The sequence below is a fragment of the Sciurus vulgaris genome (assembly GCF_902686455.1).
Source record: "Sciurus vulgaris genome assembly, chromosome: 17".
Lineage (NCBI taxonomy): Eukaryota > Metazoa > Chordata > Mammalia > Rodentia > Sciuridae > Sciurus > Sciurus vulgaris.
Window position 1 is genome coordinate 3,411,683 of NC_136478.1, and position 14,895 is coordinate 3,426,577.

General features: G+C 64.0%; 1 protein-coding gene across 5 annotated transcripts in view; it reads right to left on the reverse strand.

The window, feature by feature from the left end:
• Positions 1–14,895, reverse strand: part of GSE1 (Gse1 coiled-coil protein) — a 310,866-nt gene that overhangs the window by 290,143 nt on the left and 5,828 nt on the right. The window lies entirely within an intron of this gene.

The following is a 14,895-nucleotide window of genomic DNA, read 5'->3' on the forward strand; positions in this document are numbered from 1 at the left end:
TCAGGACACCCACCAGTCACTTTCTAGCTGATGCCTGCTCAGCGGTGGCTACTGATCTCCAGGGCAGCCCAGTGGGCAGTGTCAGGCTGACCACCAGCCTTGAGACCCCATGCACTGGCCAAGCGTCTCCCTGAGACAGAGGGTTGCGGAGCGTGGCCAATGGCTGAAGGGCCTGAGTGCCTGCGTGACCACGCTGCTTTTGCCCTAATTTGGGGCGGGGACAGGCACTGCCAGGGCAAGAGACACAAACCAGGGAGGGATCAGGTTCTTCCACACCTGGAGGGGGCGGGCAGAGGGCACTGCCGTCCTGGACAGAGGCCCTGGGCAGGTCCTTCAATCCCTCAGCCTCCTCCTCATGACGCAGGATCAGCACCTGCCTCCCAGGTACGTCCCGGGGAGCCGGAGCTCGGGCAGCGTGGCGAGTCGGGGCCCGCCACCCACACCCGGCCAGGCCACAGTGCCGCCCGTCTGCCGCAGTCACCGGCCGGCTGCGGGGGCTTCTCCACTGCGTCTCAAAGGGTCATAAAGAGAAGCAAAAAGCACCAGAGCGTGGGGCAGGGACCCAGACGGCGGCCTTGGCGCCAGGGCACCCACAGCCTGGTCCTTCACAGCGGTGGCCCTTCAGCTAGAAGCACCAGGTCTCCCTGGGACAGGGCGTGGGGACAAGGACACAGAGGAATTTGGAGGAAGCTGCCCAGGCCAGTGGGTTTCCAGCACCCAAGGTCAGGGAGGCGCTGGCCAGGGGCGCAGCCTGCAAGCCCTCGGACAAGCCCCAGACACCTGCGGAGAAACCGCTGGACTGCTTGGTGACGCGCCTGCTGGGGCTGAGGCAGCACGAGGGCCGGAGCTCAGGGCCACACCTGGAAGGATCAGCGAGGGACCACAGGGCCGGACAGGGAAACTGAGGCAGCAAGAGCCAGACTGGTCCAAAGCCACCAAGACCGGCCAGTCGAGGACAAGGACGGGAAGCAGGCCCAGGAGCTTCCCAACGCTGCCCACACGGCTCGGCACGGGGCCCAGGCACCTGGCACCCCTGAAGGTCCCATCCCAGCAGCCCCTGCCGTGGGGTCATCTGGCCTGGACAGGTGACTCCGAGTGCGACACCAGGAACAAGGACCAGGTTGGCGAGCACAGCCTGGCTCCTCCCCCTGCCATCCACAGTCCCTGGTCGTCCCAGCTGGACCCGTACGCGAGAGGTCTGAGCCCTGCCTGCCCAGGAGCTGCCTCCCGCAGGCACCACCCTAAAGGCACCGTGTTGGGACGTGGTGACCCTGGAGGATGTGAAGGACTGGACAATGGTGGGTGAGGCTGGCTGGACAGTGACAGGCTTTGCTTTTCCAGATTTAGAAGGCGGAGGCCCGGAGGGTGGAGGGCTCACCCTCGGCCACCCTGTGGGGCCTCCGTCCAGTGCTCTGGCTCCACATCCCAGGGCCCCAGGGACAGGCTGAGGCACCGAGTGAGCGGGAAGGTGTCCTGGGGTCAGGGATGCCCGACCCCAGCCAGGGGCCAGCTCTGGCAGCATCTGGCCTGGGCACAGCCCTAGTGGGCTGGCACGGCTGGGTGATGCGTGGCTGGGGCCAGGAGGAGGGTCCTGCGCACAGGGCACAGGGGCCAGGGGCCAGAAGGCCTTGCGGGTGATGTGCCTGGCCACGAGGTCCTATGGTAACACGATGGGCTTCTGGCCGAGAGGGACAAGTGCCCCGGGCCCCTGGAGGCCCGGCCCTGGCTCCACCTAGCCCGCGTGATGTGAAACCCGCAGGAAAAGGCGGACCCGACAGGACAGCCCAGCGCCAGCCCGTCCCCGTCTCCAGAACCCTGTGCGGCCCTGCCAAGAGCCGCCGGCCGCAGCGGCCTGGAGAATAAACATGTCCCCGCGAGGCCAGCCTGCGCAGAGCCAAGAGCCGCCTGAGGCTGTAAACAGTCTCTCTTGGCGCAGACGTGGGCCACCTCTCTGGGCTGGGAATTAGCACTCTGCCCGCCATGAAGGAAGGGCGGCGGGAAGCAAGCTGGCCCAGAGCCAGCTGGCTCGGCAGCCACTGCGCCTTCTCAAGGGGTTGCTGAGACTGTGAATGAAGGCCCGGAGGCTGGGGAGGGAGGTCAGCAAGGCAGAGGGCGGGCGGGAGGGAGAGGAAGGGCCAGGGAGGGCGAGGCCTTCTCTACCCCACAGCCTGGGCCACGCTTGAGCCCGCCCCACTGGGGCTTCTGCTGGACCTGGGAAAGGCCAGGCCCCGCTGGGACCCCATTGGCCACCCTGAAAAGCCGCACGACAGCCCAGGCAGCCTCCTGCTGCCCCTGCAGGCTGGGGCCCTGGCTCCAGTCAGCCACAGAACCACCGGCTTCATACTGGGTCCAGGCCCCAGACCACCTGGCTTCCTGCAAGGTGGGGGCACCCAGGGACCCCCGCAGAGGCCTCCAGGTACCCCTGCCCTTCACCATGCCCGAGCCCACCTCCTGCCAGGCCCTCACCTGGGAGGCCCGCTCCCCTCCTGTGCAGGTTCACAGCCCACACCGGTCAGGCATGGGGTCTACGGTCACCTCCTGCAGGAAGTCCCCAAGCTCCCCCGAGTCAACGGCCCTTTCCCGCGCCCCTCCTGCAGCCTCCACTCTATGGGGCAATGGAGCATCTGCCGTCCCACCCCAGCCTGCAGGCTGCGTGCGGGAGGGGCCACACCGGTCCTGCCAGCTCTCTCTGCACAGCCACCACCTGCTCAGCTTGACACGGACTTGCTGAGCAAGCGCGTCAGTGAATGTCACCTGGAAAGGTCACCTGGGGCTCAGCTCAAACCTCCTCCTGGTCCTGGAGGCCTCCAGGCTTCCTCCTGTTCCCTGCAGCTCCCCACAGCTTGGGGCCGCAGCTCGAAGGACACCTGGGAAGACCCGGGCTGGGTGCAGCCGCTCGCCTGGCCACATGCCGTCAAGTCCTGCCTCTGCTGTGCAGCCCTGGGCCAGCGTTCTCGTCTGGGCTTCACTATCCTCATCCACAACATAGAGCTGGCAAGGACAGCATTCCCTCTTCAGGGGACGCGGGGGACACGGGGGACCCAGCGAGCCAAGACACGTGCCCGGGGAATGAGCTTTCATGATTCAAGCAGTCCCTCTTCCTGGAATGCTCTGGCCAGAGGTTCCAACAGCCTGGACTCCAGAACTCTGGCCTGGGGTCTATCCCTGCCCCCTGCCCCAGTTCCTGGCTAAGGAGCCAGGAGCACAGCACCCTGGCTGGCCGGCGTGGGGACTGGCCAGCATGGGGACTGGGGCAGGCCAGGCACTGCAGGAGGTCTGCCCTCTGGCAGCTCAGCCTGGAGTCCCCAGGGAGGCCAGCACTGTGGGGGTCAGCGCACAACCTCTGGGGTCAGACGGATGAGTTCAGACCCACAACTGGACACCAGAGGGCCCTCCTATGGCAGCCTGGAAGTGCCAGACAGCTGGACCCATAACTGGCAGCGGGGCCTCAACGGCTGCTCAGCCCAGCAGCTGGAGCGCAGTCGGAGCACATCCCAAGGCCCACGGACAGGGACGGTCGGCACCACCTCTGGCCACGCATGGCGGGGAGGAAGGCCCCATGGGAACCAGGTGAGCGTGAGCACCCTGCAGAGGACGCAGCGGAAGGCCCTGCTGTGGCTGCGCCCACGGGGAGGAGCCCAAAACAGACACCCTGGAGACGCGCCGGCAGGCCAGGGCCGGGCCAGGACCCTGCACTGGCCGCGCTCAGCTCTTCCTTCCGTCTGTGGCTGGCTCTGGAACCATGCTGGACAGGCGCTCACCATGGAGCCACCTTGTGGGCCCCTGCGGGGGCCGCCCAAACCCGGGGGTGGGGAACGCCCCAGGGTCCAGGGAGTGGGGGTCCTGGAAAGGGAAGACTGGCCAGAGCGCTGCCCCCGGGGTTGGAAGGAGCAGGAGGCGACGGGCTTGGGCACAGCTGGGGATGACAGGGGAACAGGCTGGTGACAGCCTAGCTGTTTTTACTGAGGTTCGTCAAGCAGAGCAGGGGCCGCACCCTGATCCGTCCCCTCTCCACGCCTGGTCTGCAGTGGCCACCGGCATGGCTTTCTCACTGGTGCTGGGACCCTGCCACAGGCCAGCCCCTGCTGTCCCCACCACCAGCCTCCGGACGTCACTGGGCCTCCCCAGCGTCCCCCACGGCTGAGGGCACAAAGGCGCCCTGAAGAGAATGTCCCAATTTAGTTTTCAGAGTCTCAGATTCCAAACTTAGACCTTAGAGAGAAGGAAACGGCAGAGGCATCCACTGTGCCCCTGTGGTGAGCGCCCCGAACAGCGGCCGGGGCCCACACTGGGGCGAGGACAGCGGAAGGTCCTGGGGAAGGAGGCCGCCCCTGGAGACAGGCCCACAGGGCGCTCCGCCTGGTCCTGGGAGGCGTGCTTGCACCTCCCTCCCGCAAGCTCTGTTAGCCAGGCCAGCTGTGATGCTCTGTCCCACAGGAGCCCCACCATCGGACACAAGGAACTCAGGTCCAGCCCAGACCTGGCCCAACCAGGCAGTGCCTGAACCCTGGCCAGAGGGCTAGGGGCTCTGCAGGGTCCCCGGCGCCCCGGGTACCACGGCTGACTCGGCACAGGGACGGCGCTGTCGGGGTCGCACGTCTGAAGCCAGCGGGGTGCCACGGGGAGCCCCAGGCCTCCAGCCTCACTGCCTGGCAGGATCCTGGCCACCCAACCTCCCACGCCACCACAATCGTCCACGCTCTGCCCGTTCGCGTGCCCACTGCCTGCCTCTCCCGGGCAAGGTCAGCGGCTGGGGCCCAATGTCACCGGGCTCCACGCCCACCTGCTCCACCCTGGCAGGTGCTGGGAAGGTGGTACAAAGGAGCCTGCGGGAGACAGGCTGCCACCCTGCAGGACCCCTCGCCCCCCGCAGGGAGGCCCATCCTCTCCTGCACTATGTCCAGGAGCACGTGGGGTCCTCCCTCAGGGGCCTGGGATCTGGCGGCTGAGGACCCTTCTGCTCCATGGCAGGGGACCCCCCAGGTGAGAGCAGAGGCCAGGGCTGGGTGCCTGTCCCTGACCCCTCCCTCCTCCCACCTGCGTGGGGCATCCCGCCTGGGGAGGGGCCTGTCCCCGTGCGGTGGAAGGAGCTTTCGGGGACTGAGCATCCTGCCTGTCCCTGGCTGCATCCAGACCCTGCACCGTGAGTGCCACCCCTCAGGAGCCAGGCACCTTCCCGCTTCCCAAGAGAGGGGCCGGGTGAGATGTGTTGTGGGTGACAAGAGGGGACACAGGGCCGCACTGTCCCAGGAGGGAGCTGTCAGGTGAGCTGGCGGGGGTGGCCTTGGCCCACCTCCCCCTTCCGAGACTGCAACATGAGGAGCCCACGTATCATGGGTCTTGGGCCCTAGGCAATGACAAGGATTTGGGGTTTGGAAGCTGGGAGGGCCTGAGGGTCACCAGCCTTCCCGGGCTCCCACAATCACCTCCCAGTGCTGACCTCTTGCCCCACATCCCAGAGCCACCTGCTCATCTGTCCCCACCCGCTTCGTGCTCTCTCTCCTGTGCCTGGCATGCAGTAGGTACTCAATAAATGATTTCTGAATGAATGATCAGGCAACCCCTCTTCTGCCATCACAGGAGACTCAGAAGTCACCCAGCTGTCTGAAGACACCAGATGGGTCTGTACCAGGGCCTCCACAGGACTGGCCATGCTGTGCCCACCCCACGTGGCCGGCGTCCACTACCCACAACCCAGAGCCATCTCCTGGCATCTTCAGGAGAAACCCAAGCCAGGGTGACCTTCAAACACAGCTAAAAATGGCTCCTGCTGATCTTAATAAAAGGTGCGTTCAGCTTCTGCACCAGGCAGTGTGGACCCCTCAGGCCCCCCCTCGCCTTGACGCGTGGCCGACACACAGCCCAGACTCCCTCCCTGCACCTGGGCCTAGTGCAGAAGCTGCAGGCTGGCGCCAGCAGCCAGGGACAAGCAGATCGGGGTCGCGCTGTGCCATCTAGGGCCCGCGCTAGTGAGGAGCCTGGGCTCCTGGCGGGTCACAGGGAGGCCAGGCCCAGCACCACCAGGAGGTCCCTTTCTCTTTTTCTTTCTCCTTCCACCTGTCCTCTCCCTGGGGTCCAATATTCACAAAACCAGTGCAGGCCCCTCCCCAAGTTCCTCCAACCCGAACAAACAGAACCCAGAGGCTGGGCCTGCTCTCTGGGCCACCTAAGCCCGGGTCACTGACCTAGCGGGCAGCAGTCCACGGCTCCCCAGGAGACATCACATGGATACGTCCTGGTCCTTTCCCCACTGCCCACGCCCCAAGTTCTGGAGGCCAAGAGTCTCCAGACTCCCTTGGCAGCAGCGCCTGTCCTGCCCAGAGGCCACTGAGCCTGGCTTCCTCTCGCCAGGTGTGAGTATTTGTGTCCTGCATGGAATATCCCGCGTCTGACGCCTGGCTGCCCAGGCCCCCGGAGCTGTGTGAAGACCGGGTCTGGACCCAGGGGAGCCTGCTCCCAGGGACAGTGGGCCAAGCAACAGGACGGGCAGCTGACCTGAGCAGCGCTCTCCTTCCCAAGCTGCAGCCCGAGCCCCTCCTGCAGGGAGACCGCGGGCTAACCCTGCTACCACGAGGGCGCCCGGCGCACACCCATCCCACACACACCGACGCTGGGCTTCTGCAGGGTGCGCCAGCGGCAAGTGCCTCACATGCTGGAGAGACCCGAGGCAAGTGACGAGAGACTGAGACTGGTGCCACCCGGCAACGTTCCAGAGGGCTGCTCTGCAGTCTGTCAGCTATGTGACCCCGGGCAAGCGACTGGGCCTTTCTTGGCCTTAGGACACCGGGAAAGGCGAGGCTGCTTCCAGCTCCTCCCTCCCTCCCCAGCAAGCCGGCGGCCCCTGTTCCCACTCGCCCACCACTGCTGCTCAAAAAAGCCCCTCTCCAAACCCCTCTGAGACTTTGCGCCCCACCCCCAGCCAAGCACACAATGGCTTTTTATTGGTCCAGTGAATGGAGCTCAAGGTGCTCTGTGGGTTTCAAAAAAATCTAATATTAAAAATCATAAATCACCTGAAATCCCGCCAGCACAACACAGCACCTTGGCCCGTGTGTCGCCCGCCCTGTCCAAACCGCGCGCAGGACACGGCTGCTCCAAGGGTGGGTGGGCAGGCCACGGCCTGCACACTCCAGGTCCTCCAGGCTCCTGTTCCCCAGACGCACCTGCACAGGACACAAGGCCACCCCGATGCTCAAGTCCAGCACGCTCCCTGTACCCGCTCCGGCCTAAGTGTCCAAGGTCACCTCCATGCTCCACAAGGCACCACTGCCCAAACACCACCGAACACCCGGCTGCTTCCCTGGCCACCTGAACCCTGAGACGGCTTAGGCGCCAAGTGTCCTCCGTACTTCTACCTCTTGGAAAAAGGCCTCGGTGGCCAGTGCCACGCACAGACCCACAGGAGAGGACCCCGGAGCAGCAAGCAGCCTCTGGCTGAGATGTCGGGCCAGCCACCAACTCCTCCGAGCTGGGTTTCCTCAGTGGCGAGCAGGGCCCAGCTGTCGGGGACGCTGGCCCGGCTGGGGCTTTGGCTGGGTGCTGCAGCAGAGCCGCCAGTGACCGGTGACAGGAAGGGCAGCAGGGTCCCACGGTTCCTGAGCGGGGACCCGGGCCACACGGATGCGCACACAGCGCATCCCACAGGGACCCCAGTATGAGCTGGACGGCACCAGTGCACATCCTGGCTGAGCCCTGGCCCCATGCGGAGGCCTCTGCGGGGACAGGGCGAAGTCGCTGCTCTTCTGATGCTCCCGGCTGCTCATAGTGCCCATGGTGACGAGAGGTTCAGGATGCGGCTCATGTAGACGGCGAGGCGGAGGCTCCACTGCGCCCTCCCGAGGCCGGCCACCAAGCCGCTGCTGAGCGGGTGTGGCGCTGGGGATGGAGCCAGGCCATGCAGAACCTGCAGGGCCACAAGGAGGGGCTTGGAGGCACCAGCAGGCGGTGACGCCTGTCCTCATTCCCCTGGGGAGGCGTTAACCCCAGAAGCTGGGCTGCCAGCTTAGTGCCCAGGGGCTCCCGGGCAGTGACAGAGCCCTGTGGGCATTAGCAGATGCCAGGAGCAGAGGACAGGGCAGCTTAGGCAGCTCCCCCCACACAGCCTTTCCAGCCAAGGCCCAGCTGCATGGCCACCCCTTCTCCCGGATCTGTCTCCTGCCTGAGTCCCTCCTGGGGCTGGCCCAGGAAGCCCCCTGAGCACCAAGGAGTGTCCCCTCTCAGTCTCACACCCCTCTGGTCACCTGTGGCAGGCTGGCAAGGGAGGCCAGGAGGCCCTGAGATCCCAGGGTAGAGGGACAGGCCCGGGTGGGGCACAGGTCACGGGGCAGGTGGTGAGGTCTGAGAAGGCTACTGCAGAGCATCCATGTCTGTGAAACCAGGACTGAGCAGTGCAGGGACAGGACATGGCTGACACGCTGTCCTGTCCACCTTACGACAGGCCTTTGCGGTCATTCCACTCTCTGCTCAGGTAGCAGCAGCACCCGTGGTGGACAAGTGACCCAAGGGCGCACCGTAAGCCCAGGTGGGGCCCGAGCCCAGCCCACACATCCTGGCCCAGGGCGCACAGCCCTCCTCCCTGGGTGGATGGTCACAGTGTCCTGGGTGAAAATGGCCAGCACACAGGACAGGCAGCAGGGTCACCATGAGTGCTGCAGGTCACATGCCAAGCGCCAGGAGCCAGAGGGACCCAGGGGGCCTGGGAGGCGTCAGGCACCTGCGCGGCCCGCTTCCACCCGTCATCTGGGTGTTTGGCAGGGACGCGGACACTTCAGGAAACCACTCCGACCTGCGCCTGCCCTCAGGTCTCCCTCTGCCACACCCAGCCACCCCACTGCCTTGGGAGGCCGAGGCAGGAGGACTGCAAGTTCAAACCAAGCCTCAGCCCACCTGACCAGCACCAGTCCACGTTCCCACGTCAGGGAGATGCGACAGGTGGTAGCTCAACTTCTGTCTGGGCCACTGCAGTGCTGGGAGGGCCGGAGCTCTGTGCTGCCCTCCCTGGGCCCTGCGGTCCAGCTGATGAGGGAAAGCGGGTCGACTTCTTCAAGGACAGTCCACTCTGTGACTCTAGAGACTCAGTTTTGTCATGAGCAAAGACAAAGCAACGAGAGCATGTGAAGCCACGGGTGAAGGATCAGACTCCAGAGCAGAACTCTCAGCTCCACAGAATGAGAGGTAAAATGAGTGTGGCCGAGAGTGGGTGTTCCCGACGACGCAGCCACTGACACCGGAGGCCAGCAGCCCTTCACAGTCTGAGGTCTGAGATAACGCCACTTTCTTTTTGCACTAAAAATACTGAAGTCTGCCAGGTGCCGTGGTGCACGCCGATAAACCCCGTGGCTCAAGAGGCTGAGGCAGGAGGATATAGTTCAAAGCCAGCCTCAGCAACTTAGGCAGGCCTGTCTCTATAAAAAACACAGGAAAGGGCTGGGGATGTGGCTCAGTGGTTAAGCACCCCGTACCCCCCCACACACACACCCCCCCCTAATCTCTTTCTTAGTTATTAGCCAAGATTTGAAAAATCCCCTCAGTGAGAGGGAAAGGGGAAATACTGGGGAGTGATAACTGGCTAACCATATTGTCATACTGTGTGCACGCACAAACATGGAACAAATCCCACCATTGTGTACAGTTGTAAGGCACCAACAAACACGGAAGAAAACGGTAAGAGAACAACTTTTAAAAACGTCCCCTGACGCAAAAGGACACAGACCAATGGACACCAGTCAGGCCGCCTGGCAGAGAGAGATCCCTCTAACCACCATGGGCTCTCGGACAGGAAGGTCAGGCTCGGAAAGCGCACCCTTAGGCATGGACAGCTCCGAAAGGGCCTTGGCGTCCACAAACATCCCTGGACTTTCAAAGTCCGAGCAAGAAAGGGTGGAAATGGAAGAGATGCTCTTAGAATCCGAAAGGCCGGCTCGAAAACGTCACAGAGGCACAATTTCTAAAATATAAACTCTGGGCTGGGGATGTAGCTCAGTTCATAGAGTGCCTGCCTGTCAAGACAGACAGACGAGAGAGATAGATAGAATATGAACTTGGAGAGATCAATATAACAAAATCGACAGCCCTCTAGCTAGACTGACAGAACAAGAGAGAAGGGCCTGTCGCGAGTGTCAAGAGCAAAGGGGCACCACTACTGACCCCACAGACACCGAGGGAGGAGACGCTCGCCAGACCCCCACGGCCGAGACAAGAGGCAGGGGCCCTCTGCAAAGCAGAAGCTACCGAAAGCGACTCGAGGAGCAACACAGCCCACGGAGGATTCTCCCTCAGGCCTCAGGATGATGGTCCCGTGTGCCACCTGCTTCAGGAAAAGGCGAGCGGCCGGGGCAGCTCCTAAGTGGGGTGAAGCTGGCCGGCTGGACAGCCGTGTCTACCACAGAGACTTCTAGACGCGCACTGGATGCCATTGTGCTGTGCCCCCTTACCGCCCACTTCCTGGAGACCTGCTTTGCCAGCTGTGGCCCTGCCAACGGTGCCGCTCTTCAGGAATCTGGCTCCCAGAGCTGGTCGCAGTCGGCGCACAGCACGTGAAGGGAAACCAGGCGCCCAAGGGCGCCGACTCGGTCTCAGCACGCGCGGCCCAGCTGGGGAGCGGGTGGCCGTGCACCTCCGTCGTCTGGAGCTCCCGTGGGAGGCCCGCTCCCCAGCTGAGGGTGAGGGTGACAGGCTTGGCACGCTCCCTTCCCTCTCTTATCTATTTCTTTTAAATTTTGAGAAGGGTCTCGCCAAGTTGCGCAGGCTGGCCTTGAACTCAGGCCAGTCTCCTGGGGGCTGGATCCCTGCTGCACCTGGCTGCCCTCACTCCTGACCCCGGAGCGTCCCTCTTCCCCGTGGTTAGATCCGAAAAGCAGCCACCCCGGTTCCTCTCCTTCCACTAAGAGGGTCCGGACCTGTGCTTCTGAGGTCTGCGTCACAGCCGTGGGGACCAAGGACCACAGTAAGTGGCAAAGGTAACTGTGGCCAGCCTGGGGGAGCACGCTGCTTGTACCAGGCCCGTGACACACTCAGCCACTCCAGCAGACAGATGGACAGACACGTGCCCACCGGCTAGTGCCCAGGTCTCGGGCAGTCCACGAGTCCCAACGCCCCTTCACCCAGATGGCTTCCAAGGCTCCCGTGAGGGGACCCGGGAAGCGGGGCGAGCCTGCTGGACATCAGGTGCTAGGGTGGGGCACGGAGGCAGCAAGCACCACACTCCCAGGCGGCTAAGCGGGGCCTCGGCCCCTCCCCTCTGCCCCCAGTGACCACAGCCATCGTTTCTTGAGTCTTGGCCCCTTGCCAGGACCCTGGCACGTGGCTTCACCAGCTCCTTGTCACCCAGCCCTGTGGAGCAGGTCCTGAGACTCCCTGTGAGGAGCCCGAGGCCCACAGGGCACCGTCATCAGTGCAGGTCACCAGGAGGGAGGTGCTGGCTGACGTCACACGGCACCACCTGCCTCCAGAGCATCCACACCACACCATGGGTCTCAGCGACCCGTCCAGGTCACAGGTGCCCAAGTGCTTACACTGCCCCTACGCAGGTTGCCAGGCAGTCTCTGGGGGGCACAGGGAGGCCAGTGTGGGAGGCCCTATTCTCTCCAGAGCAGCAGGGCTCTCGGCCAGCAAGCACGGATAGAGTGGGCCCAGTCCTGCCCCTGCCCTCCTGCCATCCAGGGCCCTGGGCCGCTCGGCTGTTGGCTGCTGCTGACACTGCACTCTGCTGGCCTGATTAAGGCCTTGGAGCAGCCACAGCCAGAATCACGAGGGATCCCGTCAGGCCCCAGAGGGCCCAGAGAGCCTGGAGCCCTGGACACCTGGATGCCACGGAGCCGGCCTGTCAGCACCCCCCTTGCCTGGCTGGGACCTGGAGGGGAAGGAGCAGGAGGTACCTGCGGGAGACAGCCCTCTGAGAGTGCGGCCATGGCTGCGGCTGTGCGGACGTGGCCTCGGCGGACTCCGACCCAAGGGTCACCCTTGCCCTGGACCACATCCTCACCCTCACTCAGCCCTCAGCCAGTGGGTGCACGGTGTCCTGAGAGACTCTGCCCTGGGCCCCGGGCCAGCTCAGGCCACACCCCAGACCAGACCTTCCTGCTTGGAAATGAGGCTGCCGTACCCTGAAGGAGACCAAGCCAACGGGCAGCAAGGAGCAGGGCCTGCGACAGACAGGCTGCAGCAGGGACCTGAAGGAGTGGCCAAGGCAGCCAGCCCTGGGCAGGGACCAGGAGCCCAGAGTGACACTAGGCCTTCTCCTCATAGCCCACCCCCGACAGTCAGGAAGATGTGTGGTCAGCCCTGAACGCTGACAGGAGCCAAGGGCTCGGCTGGGATGTGGCTCACCTCCCATTTTACAGAGCAGAGAACCGAGGCCCAGTGGAGGGTCCTGCCCAGTCCACTGAGCACTGAGTCCAGAATCCAGGTTCCCAACACCTAGGACTGAGCTGGGACAAGTCACAAGCCCCGAGAGCTGGGCCATGCCACCTGCAATCTGAATCCAGCTCCCCTCCTGCCAGGGACAGGAGCCCTAGCCGTCCTCAGACCCAGGGCCAGTGCTGGACACTGGGAGCAGCAGGCAGCCTGTGGTCAGCCAGGGCGAGCGGAGCTCCAAGCCCCACACTCCCCAGCTCAGTCCTGTGCCACCACAGCCTGCTGGCAACACCGACAGGAGGTGACCCAGAGCACCCTAGACCGGCAACCGCCCAGGAGCATCCCCAGGGGAGACCAGTGTCCACAGTGGCAAGACTCAGGACAGCCTGAGGGAGAAACCCGGTCCATGAGGGAAGACAGACAAGCATGTGTGGCACATGTGTGTGATGGTCTGGCACTCGGCCACCAGAGGACCATGGGCAGGCCACAGCCTGGGCAGCCGCTGCCTGATGACCAAGGACAGCAGCTGGCCCCACCACCCAAGCCTCTTGGGAACACCTAGGACAGGCAGGTCCAGGGTTGGGGGACAGACTGGTGGCTGCCGGGGTGGGGAAGAGGCTGCTAATGGGCACCAGGTGTCCTGTGGGGGTGACAGGAACGTTCTGGAAACAGCTGTGATGGTCACCCACTTTGTTGACGGGGTCTACTAAGCTGTGCTTTCAAGAGACAGATTTGATGGGATCTGGATCATGTCTCTACTTAAACAATGTTTGCTCGGGTCCACCTCCTGCCCAGCCTACAGGCCCTGCCTGACATGCCCGGCCCGCCTCCCGGTCCCACCATCCCACCCTGGGCCCCTGCCCTGGAGCTTTCTAGAAGCTTAAAAACACGGCACCAGGACCACCTTAGGACAGGACTCGGCAGGGCAGGGCCAGTTGCTGTTGTTTTAAATTCACGTGGACTGAGGCGGACTCAGGTGCTCATCCAAGGACCCCGTGGACCTGGGGCTGCCCAGGCCGTCCCTGCTTCCACTCCAAGCAGGTCACGCCCCACACAGCCCTGGGCTCCTGCCCTGAACGGGAGGACAGCCCGCAGGAGCCCCTGGGCCCTCCGCAGCTCAGGGCTCGGCCACAGCCTCCTGCAGGAGCCTCCCTGAACACGCCTGTCTTCCGGCGGCTCTCAGCCCCACCCGCCCTGGGCACCAGGTGCTCCCGGTGCCGAGCACCCAGACCTGAGCACCTGCTCAGCCAGGGACGCCATCTGAGCCTGTGTCCAGGGCAGCCATGGACGGGGGCAGGCCCTGATGGGGACAGGACACGGGGCTGCAGCTGTGACCCTGCCTCAGGACACATCTCATCAGCCAGCAGGAGCAGCAAGAGGTCAGGGGCAGCGTCTGAAGAGGATGGTCTCCGAGGTCCTTCCTGACACACCGTTACCCTCCACGGGACAGAAGCTCACGGTGTCCTGCGGTCTGGCCTCAGGTCCTGAGCTTAAAACTAGACCCCAAGTGGAAGGCATGTCCCTTGTCTACCTCTCAGAGGCTGCCAGCAAGTCACAAGATACTGCCCCAGCAAGTCCAGACACAGCCTCGGAGTCCGACTTAACACCCCTGGCCAGCCTGACATCAGGTGCAGGGTGCAAACCGCTTGTGGCCCCTGGAGACCAGTCCTGTGTTCAAAGACTGGGAAGCGAGAGGAAGGGCACCCGGAGAGGAGGGGCTCCTTCCACACCTGCCCCTAGAAGGTCTGGAAGGTCCTACTCAAGGCAGCAGGGAAACAGAAGGCAAGTTCTGGAATGTTCTTTCTTGAAGACAGAATCATCTCCCGTTACACTCTCCCCATCAGGACGTGAACCCAAGGCAGAAGGAGGACCTGAATTCTGGACGTGGGATCTTCCCCAGCCAAGAAAACGTGCCCAGAGCAACAAACACTCTGAGACTCCCACAGCAAAGTCCACCTCACCAGGGGTGAGACCCCCAGAGATCTAAGCAGAGGGGGCCGGAAGCTCTGCAGACTCGGGCCCCGCCCCAGCCCTGCCGCGTCCAGGGGAGGTCCGCTCTGAAGCTCCTGCCTTCCCGTTTCCTCCAATACCCTCTAGGGCAGGATGGGGCACTCTGCAAAGTCCCCTCCTCTGAGCAGGTGGCTTCCAATCTGCCCAGGAAAGCAGACCTCCAATGCAGGAGGTGTCCGGCGAGAAGGCCCGGAGCCGAGCACTGCCCAGCTGCTGCCAAGGAGGGCATCAGCGCCGGCCCCAGCCAACTGCCTCCTCTGGCACCTTCCAGAAGGCCCCCTCCAAAGGGTCCTGGCCAGGGCTCCCAGGAGCTGGTCTTGGTGGGAGGAGCCACCAGGGCCTCCCTGAAGAGCCAGGAGCAGGGAAGCATGTGCCCACGGCTACAGGCGCCAGGACAGAGCACGCTGCAGTCCGCAGGGGCTGCGCGAAGAGGCGCCCATGGTGGTCACCCCTGTTCTGGGCCGGAAGGCCACCCCAGGGCTCAGCCAGTGCAGCGAGGTAAACAGCTGCACGCTCTGTGAAGCAGAGTGC